Source organism: Dermochelys coriacea, chromosome 3 (genome assembly GCF_009764565.3).
Source record: "Dermochelys coriacea isolate rDerCor1 chromosome 3, rDerCor1.pri.v4, whole genome shotgun sequence".
Classification (NCBI taxonomy): Eukaryota; Metazoa; Chordata; order Testudines; family Dermochelyidae; genus Dermochelys; species Dermochelys coriacea.
The window spans coordinates 109,741,429-109,754,349 of record NC_050070.1 but is presented as its reverse complement, the minus strand read 5'-3'; the positions used below and the strand labels follow the sequence as shown (position 1 = coordinate 109,754,349).

General features: G+C 40.6%; 1 protein-coding gene across 2 annotated transcripts in view; it reads left to right on the top strand.

Moving 5' to 3' along the window:
* HIVEP2 (HIVEP zinc finger 2) overlaps positions 1 to 12,921 on the top strand; it is a 157,615-nt gene that overhangs the window by 49,392 nt on the left and 95,302 nt on the right. The window lies entirely within an intron of this gene.

Here is a 12,921-nt window from a genome sequence, read left to right as displayed (position 1 = left end):
AGACTGCAGTGTAAAAGCCAATCATCACAGTTAACAAGGGGTTTGGACTAGCTGCCTTTACCCACCCTCAGGCTGCCCCTCTGCAACCCCCAGTTCCTATATGGGCCTGGGGAGTTGCTGGCCTAGGGCTTCCCAGCTCTTGAGGCCTTTCCCCAGCCTCCCTCACTCTGGATCCCCAGGTGAGTTTCCCTGCAACCAACACATGTCGGCGTGGCGTGGCGTGGCGTGGCGTGGCGTGGCGTGGCGTGGCGTCGCGTCCCGTCCCGTCCCGTCCCGTCCCCCCCCAACTCTACCTGAGTTTCTGGCTCCCAGCTGTTATAAGGGCCAGCGGGGCCCTGATTGGGGCGTGACCCAGCTGTGGCTACTTCCCCAATCAGCCCAGCTTCTAGCCCACAGCCCTGTCCAAGGGCTGGCTTCCTAGCCCTTCAGGGCAAGAGTGGATGACCACCCTGCTACAGGGACATGTTAATTGCATGTGCAAAGTATGTATCAAGAGGGAGGTCTCACATATTCTGCAGCAGTGTGTTTTAGGTGGGAACCCATGATGAGGGTGGGAGTGTCTAGGGAAAAGGAATGGAGAGAGGAGCTCACATTCAGGGTTGGTATCTCGGTGAGTTTTCCTGCTATTAGGAAGGCAAGTGGTGAAGGAGCATAAAAAGGAATAATATCTATGGGTAAAAGTAGACTTCTTGTCACTACTCTGCCAGAGTTCTGTTGTCTCTGGAGTAGCAGGAGGGAAGCCCCCTTGTATTACACTGCAATTATGTAGAATGGTGGCTGATATTTTTTTCTTGGATTACTGCTCAAGAACTGAAGTGAGAAGCTCCATGTAGATTTAGCAAATTGTAACACAGTAGGATTAATACACTGGATCAGCTAAAATCAAAATCAGCTCAAAGGGCAAATAAATGAGGGTTGTGGTTTCATCTTAGTGTTCAGGAGAAATCAGTATACGTTATTACATTTGGAAAGAGGGAACAATATGTCTGGAAACAGTAGCCACATAACAAATGACAAAGAACTTACTGTGTCAGTGAGGAAATCACTAGCTTCTGGAATTTTGGAATTTTAGTTTTGGCTTTGGAAAGGGATTCGTGAATGAATTATGCAGCAAATAATTTCTGGCTTTCATTTCAGAGTTCACTTAATGTTTTTAAAACAAAGGCAGATGATACAATCAATGGTGTATAAAAACTCAAAAGTGTATATACTCTCCCAGAGCAAATTTATTCATGGTTTCCATTCATCTTCATTTGATTTTATTTTCAAACCTCAACAATTAGCTCCCTCCTCCCTTGGCTACAATATTTATTCAGCCCTTGTCAAAAAGTCTTGTAGGACCATTGGCTGGTAGCTTAGAATGTGTTATAAGTGCAGGTGCAGTAGATACACCAGGCTAATGCATTACCAGTCATTTGGAAAGTTAAAAAGAACATATTCCATTAGGCAGCCACATTTTCTTCCCACGCTTTTGAGGATCAGAACCCTTTGGTTGATGCCATGAGAACTGGGAATCCATGTCTACACTTCAGACGCATGTAATCCTTCTCCAGCTTTTCCCCTTCCCTCCTCTTATCGGGTCAGTACTGCAGTTAGGAATTATATTTACTTTACTTCCAGTTTTTGTTGAAGGGTTGATGGCTCTGTAATTCTTTTTCCAGCAGTATAATGATTTGTATTAGTGACTAGTATGTCTAACTATAAGCAAATTAACAAGCAGTTTTTCAAGAGGTTGCTTTAATACAGAGGGGAAATCAGTTCTTTTTGCTGCAAATGCCTGATGCTGAATGTCTCTCGACTCCCTGTCATTATGGTAAGTTTTTACATTAGGGCACCTGCACTTTTAAATGAAAGTATCAAGTACCTTCTTGTACTGGAAACTTGAAACATGTGGCTGCCTGCAGAGAAACCATACACTAAGTTACAGCCTGTGGGGGCCCAGATGTGCTTGGCAAGCATTGCCATGCCAGCATGAGTCTTTGTAGGAGCAGAGAGGGGATGGGTAGCTACCAGTCCTGATTTTTACATATCTCTAATATGTTCTGACACCCCGGTTTGCAGGACCTGAAATCCCCAGGATTCCTGTTCCAGGCTGCTGACCCTGCACATATGGTGGTGATGTGACACAAAACTAAAAGATGTATCCAATTCTTTCCAAAAGGCTTGTCTTTTTTTTTTTTTTTTCCTCTCATTTTTCCTGCCACATTTTTCCATTTTGGAACTGTTCTGCAGGACCCTGCTCTCTCAAGGCTCCCTGCCTCTGCTGTTCTTTCCTTTGTTTCGTCTATTTTTGCAAAGTGGAAGGATGCGATTTGGGGGAGAAGTTACCTGTTGTAGAACTCTGAATTGCCTTCTCTTCATGTATCATTGTCTTTCCTCTTCTTTTTTCTCATGGTTTCTTTTTCACTTTGACCTTCCCCATGCAGGTCAGTGGCTCAGTTGTAACTTGTCGTGAATACTCTTTGTTCTCTCTAAGTGACTTCTTCATACAGAGAAGAATGCAGGTTCACAAGCTGTTCCCTTGCTTTCCTTCCTGCAGCTGCCGTAATAATTCCTTTGCTCTTGTGGGTGGGCCAATTGGCTGAAAAACTCATAAACAACTGAGTAGGGCTGTGAGGGCAGTGAAATACTGGTTGCTTTGCAGTTTGGGTTTTTAAAAAATGGATTGTATATACAAAAAAAGTGTTTCCTTTAGTATTTCTTTAATAATTCAGCTCTATAAACTTTTTTTAAAAGGTATATTTTTACATTAGAAATATTAGGTGCTTGATTTGCATTTTTGTCTTGCATCTTTGTCAAACTTTGGAAGACTTGGACTGCGCCATCACAGCTAGAGTCTGAAATCTGACCTGCAATTAAGCTGGTAGACCAGTAGCTCAGGGTTCAGCTCAGTTGTATGGCAAGGGAATGATGAAATTTTGACTGTCAGAGTTGTAGCTCAGGTCTCACTCCAGCTGTGATGTCATGATGTAGGTCCTCCAAAGATTACCAAAGTCTGTCTGAAAAAAAACTAAGCAGATGGGAATCACAGTGTGCTGGGCATAGTCATAAATGAGGGGTGAAGCAGCCACTAATGGCAGGAAAGAGAGGGGTAGCACAGGTACAGAAAACAATGACTGATAACATCTTTATTCAAAGAAGCACAAATCTTATGGAAAATTTCTATAGAATTTAGTAGGGATGAAACCCAATAGGGTTCATTTGAAATGTTTTAGGGAGTCTACTGAAATTTCTCTTAACCTGTAGAATTTAATAAAGAATAATCTCCTTTCTGTAGGTTTTTAGAATTGTCCTATAGAATACAATAGTACATGTATAGTTCTCCATTAAATTCTATAGAATGGTTGGGGCAAAAACACCATAGAAAAGTTATAATTTTCCATTACATTTGATAGGATTTATGTGAGGGAGTGTTTAAACTGAGAATATAATTACTATTTTCACCTAAATGCACTTTTTTCTCACATGAAGATGTTTATACAGAATAAGCTATTTAGGACTAATTTAACCGTTAACTTTCATGGAGGCAGCAGGTATTGTATTATTTAGGCTGGGTATGGTTTGAATGGATGCTTCACTTAGATGTTATGTATAGTGTGTTACAGCATTGTTGATAAAGACGACAGGGATCCTGGTCTGAAAGGGAAGAGAGGAAACCTGTACTCCCCCTTATGTTAACCCCAAGTCATATGATGTGTTTCTCTTTCCTGACTGAATTAGAGATGAACAATACATTTAGGATTGGGATTCCAGTGTTTGTGATGATCAAATTCAAGTTTGTATGAGCAAACTTACCATAAAAGTTCAGGCTGAAAGAAGAGTGGTTTTGGTGTGATTTGTTTGGGGTCTTTGTACTTCTTTGCAAAAGTAAAAAGGATCTGGTAGAGATTAAATGAGGCCGCATCTAGTCCTTCTGCAACCCCTTACTACCAAGCTTAGTTCTACTTACTGGGCATAGACCCCTGCCCCGATTGTGATTTATGAGGTAATCCCCTTTATGGTGTTCTAATTGCATAAATACAATATTACCCCACATATTACCCCATCCAGTATAACAGCTCAGTATAGGGGTCTTGTCTGGGGTGGGTTGGAAACATCCTGGGAAGGGCGATCATGGCCAGAGTGTGCTGTGATTTGGCTGTTGTAGGTAGATATAATGGCACACAGAGGACAATTACAAGTCAGCACAACCTAGAGCAGCCTTAGGGCTCCTCTAAATTGTGTCAGCTGAGTAGTCCCTTAAAGCCAGCTTTGCTTCCCCTCCCCTTCCTTATTCCTATATTTACTGTGGAATGGAGGAATGCAGAATTGGGTCATGGACTGTAGTCGAGCTGTTTTCATGAGGAGGGAGACTTAATGTGGACAAGGGTTTGCAGGATCAGATCCTTAATTACAGAATAATTCCTAAGGCAACATCAGCAATCCATCCCCTTGGGCAATATTTAAAAGTCACTTTTCAATTAAATTGAAATGGGTATCTGATTTGCAAATGTTACAAATGTGCTGTGCAATACAATTGAGGCTCAGATGCCTTTATAAGAAAATGAGAGGCAGAAAGGGAGAGTCCTGTGAGAGTGACACTGATGCTGAAGCAGTGTAAGAATACCAGGCCTTTTTTAGGTTTCTGATATCAGCATCATGGTTTATCTAATCTTGTGTGACACTGTGGCTACAAGTTCTCGACACTGTTCCATCCTCAGCAAGCCAAGTGTTACTGCCAAAATTGCAGTTCTAAAAACTTTTAAAATAATTTGCTAATTTGGGGCCCAGTCCTGCATCCTTTGTCTACCCAACATTTCTCCCTGAAGTCCTGCATTTAGTACAATTTCCAGCTGCAGAAATATAACAGTTGTGTCCATTTTCTCTTTGAAAATACAGTATATAACTTCTATAATAAAATTTTTCACACTTACTTTAACTCACAACGTATGCTGTTTCTCTTGTATGTCTGCTGCCCTCTGTATTACTGGTAATGTAAGAAAATAATTTGTAATGTCAAGAGGACTGTTTGCTGGGTAGTATCGAGAAATATCTCTCCCATTTTTTATTTTAATAAGGCTATAAGATAAGGAGGTAATTAATCATTTTCCTGCTCATGACTCTGTATCTTCAAAACAGCACTGAAGTGTTGCCACTACACATATTCCCCCCAATACTTATTTAGATAAGAGAGCTTATACAGTTATGACCCTAGATCTCCTACACCTTTCCTTGACATTTCCCCCTCTGCTGATTTCATTCAGGGCTACCACTGTCATTGGCAGCAATATATCTGCCTCCAGCCCTTCTAAATCCTTCTCTTCCTCTTTCCCCATCTCCCTTTACACCAGCTGGACACCATCTTCTTTTCATTGGAAGCATGTATTACAATGAGGCCTTTTTTGAGGGTTTTTTTAAATGAGTCTTTTATTTCATTTAAAAAAAAACTTTAAAATGTGTATGTTTTCCTGAAGTGTTGGAAACTCTCACACACTAGCATTGTGCTTGTTCTAAGCAAAGTGGTTTTCAATATTTTTTTTTTCCATTTGCGGATCCCTAAAAAATTTCTAATGGAGGTGTGGACCCCTTTTGAAATCTGTGACATAATCTGCAGACACCCCGGGGTCTGTGGACCGCAGATTGAAAACCACTGTCCTAGTATAGGAGAACTGAAAACTAAAACTGGCTATAAACAAAGTGAAACTGGCCAAAAGTTTCACTTTCTAAACTGACTGAAATGTCAGAAATATCAAAAGATTTTAATTATTCTTTATTTGAACAATCTATGGTGTCTTTAGTAATACAAATGAAGACTTTTGGTTAATATTCAGCTTTTATCTTGACTGTCCATTTGTGTAATAAGTTTTTAGTTGCCTCTGGAATGTAAAAATAGTTTTTCGCCTCTCTGCTTGGAATAAATACTATGGTATCATGTGGTTGGCTAGGTAAAGGTGATTTTAGTTACTTAACAATGCAGTTATCAGGTGCTGGCCAAACACCAGAGTCTTCCCTAAATGGCATGGCTGTATGATTGACCCTACTGTATGTCAGGACAGACTATGTGCATGTAGGAAATTAACTTTCTCAATGCAGCTGGATATTCTAGGACTAACCTTGTGTTTTCCAGTCGTCTGAATGAATGTGGTATTAAAACTGTTGCCAAGGGACAGATGTAAGACTGCGTGCTGAAGCATGCTTTTCCTCAGTTGCAGTGTTGCCAAAAAACAAGCATTAAAAAATCAGGAGTCATGACCTCAAAAATCCTCATTGTCTGAAAAATCATGAATTTTAAAAAATGATAAATATTAGGGGATAAGCGTTGGTGTTTGCCTTCTGGGCTCCAGTCATACCCCTGATACCCAGCCATGTCCTGACATATTACCTTATATCAAGGCCAGAATTGTGGTAGGCAGAGAGTGGAATATGTCAGATCTACTCCTGCTGACCTTGGGATTTCCCTATGCTGGGGGAATCCCCAGCTGGCCAGTTTAGCCAGTTTTTCACCTGCCTTGCTCTGTCAGATGAGAACAGGGGGCCAAGTTGTGGCTCTCAATCCCTGCCTCAAAGCATTTACAGTCTAAGTGAAGAGAAGCACTGCAGAAGGATACAACAAAAATAGTGCTCCAGGAGTGGAATACACGAGGGCAAAGATAACATCTGATTATGTGGCCATATAGAAAAATAATGTGAGTGCCTTGACTCTAAATGTTAAACTTTCAAGGAGGGACTTGAGTTAGAAGAGGATAGAGTCATGGTAAATGGGGTCAGAAAGTGCAATATATGAGGCCCAATCTTTCTCCCATCAAAGATGAGGCAAAACTCCTGTTAACTTCTCGGGGAGCTGGGTTGGGCTCTTGCATTGTTTGCAGAGTTAGGCTAATCCATGACAAATTATTATGTTCATTTCAAAAATGTGACAAAAATCATATATGGGTGTCTGACATGCCTTTTGAGTTATTTAAAGTTTCCTGACAAAGAGAGAGAATTATAATACCCACTTCTTATTGGTGAGAGACTTCGTGCATTTCATGTGAAATATTGCAGGTTGTGATTTCCTTTTGAATTAGCCAACTTGCTATTAAGGATGTTTCACAGGTCTTCAGTGACGTGGTATCTTACACATTTACACCTTTGCTATTTTTCACGACACTTGTTTTTGTAAGAGCTCCTACGATAGAGTGCACTACAGTTTGGATTATTTTGTCATATTTTTCTTTAGGAAATGTATTGTTTTAGTCCTGCTGATAAACTGGGTGGGCACCCAGGGAAAAGGCAGGGGGCTAATAGAAGGAGGCAGACAGAGAGAACAACACAAGGCTCTTTCCAGCAACTTGGAGGGGATAATCATCTAGAGCAGGGGTTCTCAACCTTTTTCTTGCTATAAAAACACCACGGCCCACCTGTGCCACAACAACTGTTTTTCTGCATATCAAAGCCAGGACCAGCATTAGGAAGTAGCAAGCAGTTGCCCAGAACACCACACTACAGGGGACCCCACAAAGCTAAATTGCTTAGGCTTTGGCTTCAGCCCTGGATGGTGGGGCTTCAGCTTCCTGCCCTTGGCTCCAGTGAGTCTAATGCTGGCCCTGCATGACGTGCCCCTTGAAATCTGTTTGGACCCCTGGTTGAGAACTGCTGAACTAGAGGGCACCGATGCACACTTCTACTTAGGGTTGTTAAACTAGGCCAAGCAAACTGCCAGCCTGTGTGCACAGGAAAAAATGTGCATGCTTTGTGAAATTGTGTACTAAAAATAATTGGCATTTTTATTTATATCAGTGTTATCATAGTCGAAGAAAGTGAATTAGAACGTAGCTGCCTGGGCCAAAAATGGCCATTATTGTTTTCATGCTTGCCAAGGAGAGGCGTATGAATCCCTTCATGTTTGGCTAGGTAAGATAAAGGGTAACATTTTCCAAACTACCTAAGTGCCATTTTCAAAAGAGGTGATTTAGGCACTTAGCAACCTAAAACTCGTTGAGAGTCAATATGATTTTGGATCCTAAAGTGCCCAAGACACTTTTGAAAATGAGACTTAGGAGCCTCGATTATATTAGGGTTTTTGAAAATGTTATCCAGAGTTTTTTAATTTGGTGAGAAGTTGCAACAGAACTGCTAATATAACTGCTTTAAAGAGTTTTGACAGGGTCATTGATATCTTAGTAAATGCCATGACAATTGAGAGCATATGGAATTAAGATCAAGGAATAAGAGATTATCCATAATAACTTATTATTTAATGTAGAACATCATGGTTTTGAACTAGATATTAATGTAAAATATCTAGTAATTGTTTGATATGGGCACTAAAGTATCTTGACAGGGTTTGGATTCTGAGTTAAAAGATTTGCACTGCAGTTCTTTTTGAGTGAATGACAGCCAAATGGTACAAGAAAGGCAGAAGATGCAGCACAAAGTATCATACAAAGATACAGCCAAGATAGCTGTGAACTGTCCTAAGAAATAATGCCCATGGAACAGACAAAAAAAATCACATCAGTTTTTTTTGGGTTGATATTTTATTTCAGACAAACATTGCATGCAGGCGTGTTAGGGTGAGATGCTTTATTTGAATATCTCTGGATTAATCTGAAATTGTTTACTTTATCCCCCTCTAATATGCTAAAAGAGTTGGTAAATTAAAAGATGCCAAGTAAAAGATAAAGACTGTATAGCATTTTATAGTCAGTGCTTCTCTTTAGGCTTACTTCTTGTATTGCAATGTTAAAATTTACAGAACAGCTTGTAATTGCAGCATCGTATTTAAACCATCTATTTGTGATTGTGGCTGCTGAGGAAGCTTAAACTTCAACATTCCCCAGCCATCTAATACCAGCAAATTGACTTCAGGTCTCTTGTAAGAATATCTAAATGTAGACTGTTGAATAATCCCTTTGGGGGCCCTGTAACTATTTTTATGCCTGGATATGCGTCATCAGTGGGTATTTTCTCTGGTGACTAGCTTACATCAGTAGGTCTCCTACCATACATTCTATCAGTGAGTGAGTTATGATTGATGGGAATCACGGTTGCAGTTTCACTTTTATCTGTGACCTCAAATAATGGACAACAGGAATTTCCAGGCTGTTAAATTCTTTGAATGACTGAAAATACGGAATTGCAGTGCTGATAAATGGAGGTAGTACTGAGATATTATTCACTGGAAGAGGGGAGCTAAACGGGGGAGGGGTTGGAGGGGGTTCCTTATCTGAAAGGCGATAAATCCAGCTCTGTTGCTTTGCTGTTAGTGGAAAGGTATGCTTCCCAAACCTGAAGAAAGTAGCTGTGCTGGAGAATTGTTGAACATGATGCACTGAATAACTCTGCATGCGTAATTTAAATGTGTTTAAGTAGCTGATCTTTATGGCAGTTTGTCAGTCTGGTTTTATCCCAGGGGCACATGGTGTTTGCAGCTGTACCAAGGGAAATGCTGTGGAATTTGAAGTACTGGTAGATTTTTTTTTTCTTTTTTAATAGCTGGGAATAGGGGATGGATTTATTGGTAAATTTAATCTAGACTTTATCTGGACTAAATCTAAAGGTGCAGTAGGTTAAGTGATTTTAAGGTTATGTTGCACTTGCCACAGTGACCCACTGAGCTTGTGGTAGCAGTTCATTTCCTGATCTTAAATACTTTCTATTGTGGACATGAGTATGATGAATGCATGTAATGATTTATCTCCCTTATTTTTTTTCACTGTACCTTTCCCACCTCCTGTCTCTGATACGTGTAAATGAGGTTGCAGTGTAGTTGTGAGATTGTCAGTAGCATTCTGTGATAATTTAGCAGCTCAAGCCAGCCCTAGATAGTGAGGCACTTTCCCTTTCTTCTTTTCTCTCTCTTGTGCCTACTCTCTTTGACGCAGATGTGACCAGCAGATACAATATTCAACTCCTCCTGAATGCTGTCCCAAAGATCTGGCAAACCTTTTTGCTGGCAGTCAGACTTTTCAAGGCATGGCAGTGAGGTGCACAGAAACATAGGGTGGGTGTAATATAAAAAACTGTGCAGCTAGTTGGTTAAAATTATCTTTGTTTATCAAACTATATTATATAGGGGACAGTAGGTAGCTGGCTCTGAATTCCTTGTGGGGGATTGTTCCTGTGTGGCGCCTCTGAATGGTCTGCCCCTATCCATTTTGGTGCAGTTTGTTTTTCAGTATTCTCAGCTAAGAGCCACATGATTTCTGGGCAGGATTTTAAGACTTTTAAGCTTTCAGAGGAAAAATGTGATCTTGATTTTTATTTCTCCTGCAAATCTTTTCTTTCTAACTTAGCACACCAATGACTGGTCAGTGAAACTGGATTTCCTATGCTAGTTAAGTAATAATCCCAGTGATTATTTGACTAATTGGTTATGATAAAGCTAGCCTCTATAGAACTGAACATGCTGTTGCAACATAGATGCCCTGACTCTATGGGGAAGCAGGCTATGTATATTGCACTGAACACTCAGCACAAATAGATGCATGTAATGACATGGCCACAGTCTCTAAATCTGCTTTCCTTCTAGTTGGGTATTGATTAGGAGATGCATTCCATAGAAGTACCAGCAAGTGAAGTGGCAATTTTACTGTCACTTCAATGGGATTTTGTGACTCATGACAAGCTAGTTATATAATTCAGAATCTATAAACTGTTAAGCACAAAAAGCTTGATGAGTCTGGAGTCATTTGCAGTAGAATTCACTGAACTCTCCTGGGATGATGCACTTTGAATGTTTGTGAATGCTACTTTTTTGTGTTTATTTACTGAAACTTGCCAGGAATCTTTACTGACCAGCTTCACTTTGATATCTGTGGGAAAGCCACACAATGAATTGATGTTCTTTTCCCCTCTTGTGCCCCCAGAGGGATTGTTATATTTTATGGTAATTTTCTTTTATAATTTTTGCAGAAGCTCAGTATCACAATCCAGAAGAATTGTATAGGCCAGTGGTTCCCAAACTTGTTCTGCCACTTGTGCAGGGAAAGCCCCTACCAGACTGGGATAGTTTGTTTACCCCTACCAGGCCGGGCCGGTTTGTGGCAGTTCGCTGCTCCAGGCCAATGGGAGCTGCTGGAAGCGGCAGCCAGTACGTCCCTCGGCCCGCGCTGCAAACCACGGCCACTGGGAGCTGCGATTGGCCGAACCTGCGGACGCGGCAGGTAAACAAACCGGCCCGGCCCGCCAGAGGCTTTTCCTGCACAAGCGGCGGAACAAGTTTGGGAACCACTGGTATAGGCATTCAGAAATATTTTGACAAGGGTTGTAAGTTTTGCAGAAAATAAGTGTTAGCAAATTGTTTATGGGTTCCTGTTTCTCACTGCAGAGCTATGTATAAGAATAAAGGTTGCAGTCCATTTTGACATGTGCTAATATGTAGGTGTTACTCTCTGTGTCTTGTTACAAGATGTCATTCTCGGGATGAGTACTAATTTAGGCCTTGATCCTGCAATGAATTTATTGCAGATGGATCCTTGCTCCCATTGATTGCAGTGGACTCAGTGTGGATAAGAAGGTCCACTTGCACACAGTTCACTGTAGGATTAGGGCCTTGGTGGTGAAAACCTTGTCTGCTTGGGAGAGCCTCTTTGTGTTCAGTGGTGATCCTTAAAATCTTGCCAGTCGTTTTAGAAAATGCCTCACTAAATATTTCATGTTAGTATTTACATTATTTTGCATATTCCCTGTAGGGAATATTGTGGACGCTGAGGTAACTATCTAATGAGCTAAGGCAGAATTGACAGGTGCTTCAGGGCAGTGTTTCTCAATGACCGGTCCATGGATAGGCTCCAGTCCCTGCGATGTCACTGGAAGTTTAGGAAGGCACCAAGCCGGTCCTTGGTATCAAAAAGGTTGAGAAACACTGCTTTAGGGTGACCACTGTATCTTGTAATAATATTTTAAGCAAACTGTTTTTGTGCTTTAATGTATAACTGGTTTCTTCTGTGCACACAGCTGTAGTTGCTATCCTTTGGGAAGGAGAACAGAAAACTGAATATGACAGGTTAATAAGATCAGGTGCTGAATTCTAAAATTGTTTTGGATAAGTTTGAAAATTATAAGGGTAGTTAAGCTCCGGAATAGGCTTCTGAGCAAGGTTGTGGAGTTTTTTAAGAACAGGTTGGACAACTCCTCTCAGGGATGGTCTAGGATTACTTGGTCCTGCCTCAGAACAGGACTTGACCTCTGAAGGTTCCTTCCAGCCTACATGTCTATGATTCTATGTATCTATTAAGTCCTTGGCAATCCAATCCTGTAACTCCTACCCACTCAAGTAGTCTTATGAAAGTCTCTGTGATCTCTTGCAGTAGGAACAACTACGCAGATAAGTAAGGGTGCAGCATCAGGCCCCAAATGTCATATAGCATATAGAGATATTGAAATCAAGGAAACTTCTTGTGAGCCTATTCATCCAAGCTTTATTACACATCTGCATATAAATGATAAAAGGAGAGGAAAACCTCCATTTTTGTTAAGTGGAAAAAAATACAGTACTGAATCATTCCTTTTTCCAATTCCTTATTTTTTTCATGATACTGCTTTACTGTACTGCTTTTGGTTGTGTTTTCCTCTTTTTTGCTAAACTTAATAAGAACATCCAAATGTATATCAATAATCTGTTATTCCCGCACACACACACTGCAAAATAGAGTACAAAATGAAGTGTTTAAAAAGTGTATTAATTTTCTGACTTATGTTTCCTTTATGGTACTTGAAAGCTTTCTGGTAACTAAGGCAGGACCAATTAAACCTGTATCATCCCTGACATGTGTTTGTCTAACTGTTCTTAAAAACGTCCAATGACAGGGATTCCATCACCTCCATAGGTAACCTATTCTAGTGCTTAACTGTGGTTTTAATAGGATGGTTAAGAACTAACATGATCATAAGCTTTTACATTCCTAGAAGTGGTTGAGTTGCTACTCAGCCTCATGCTTCAGAATGCCCTTGAGCTAT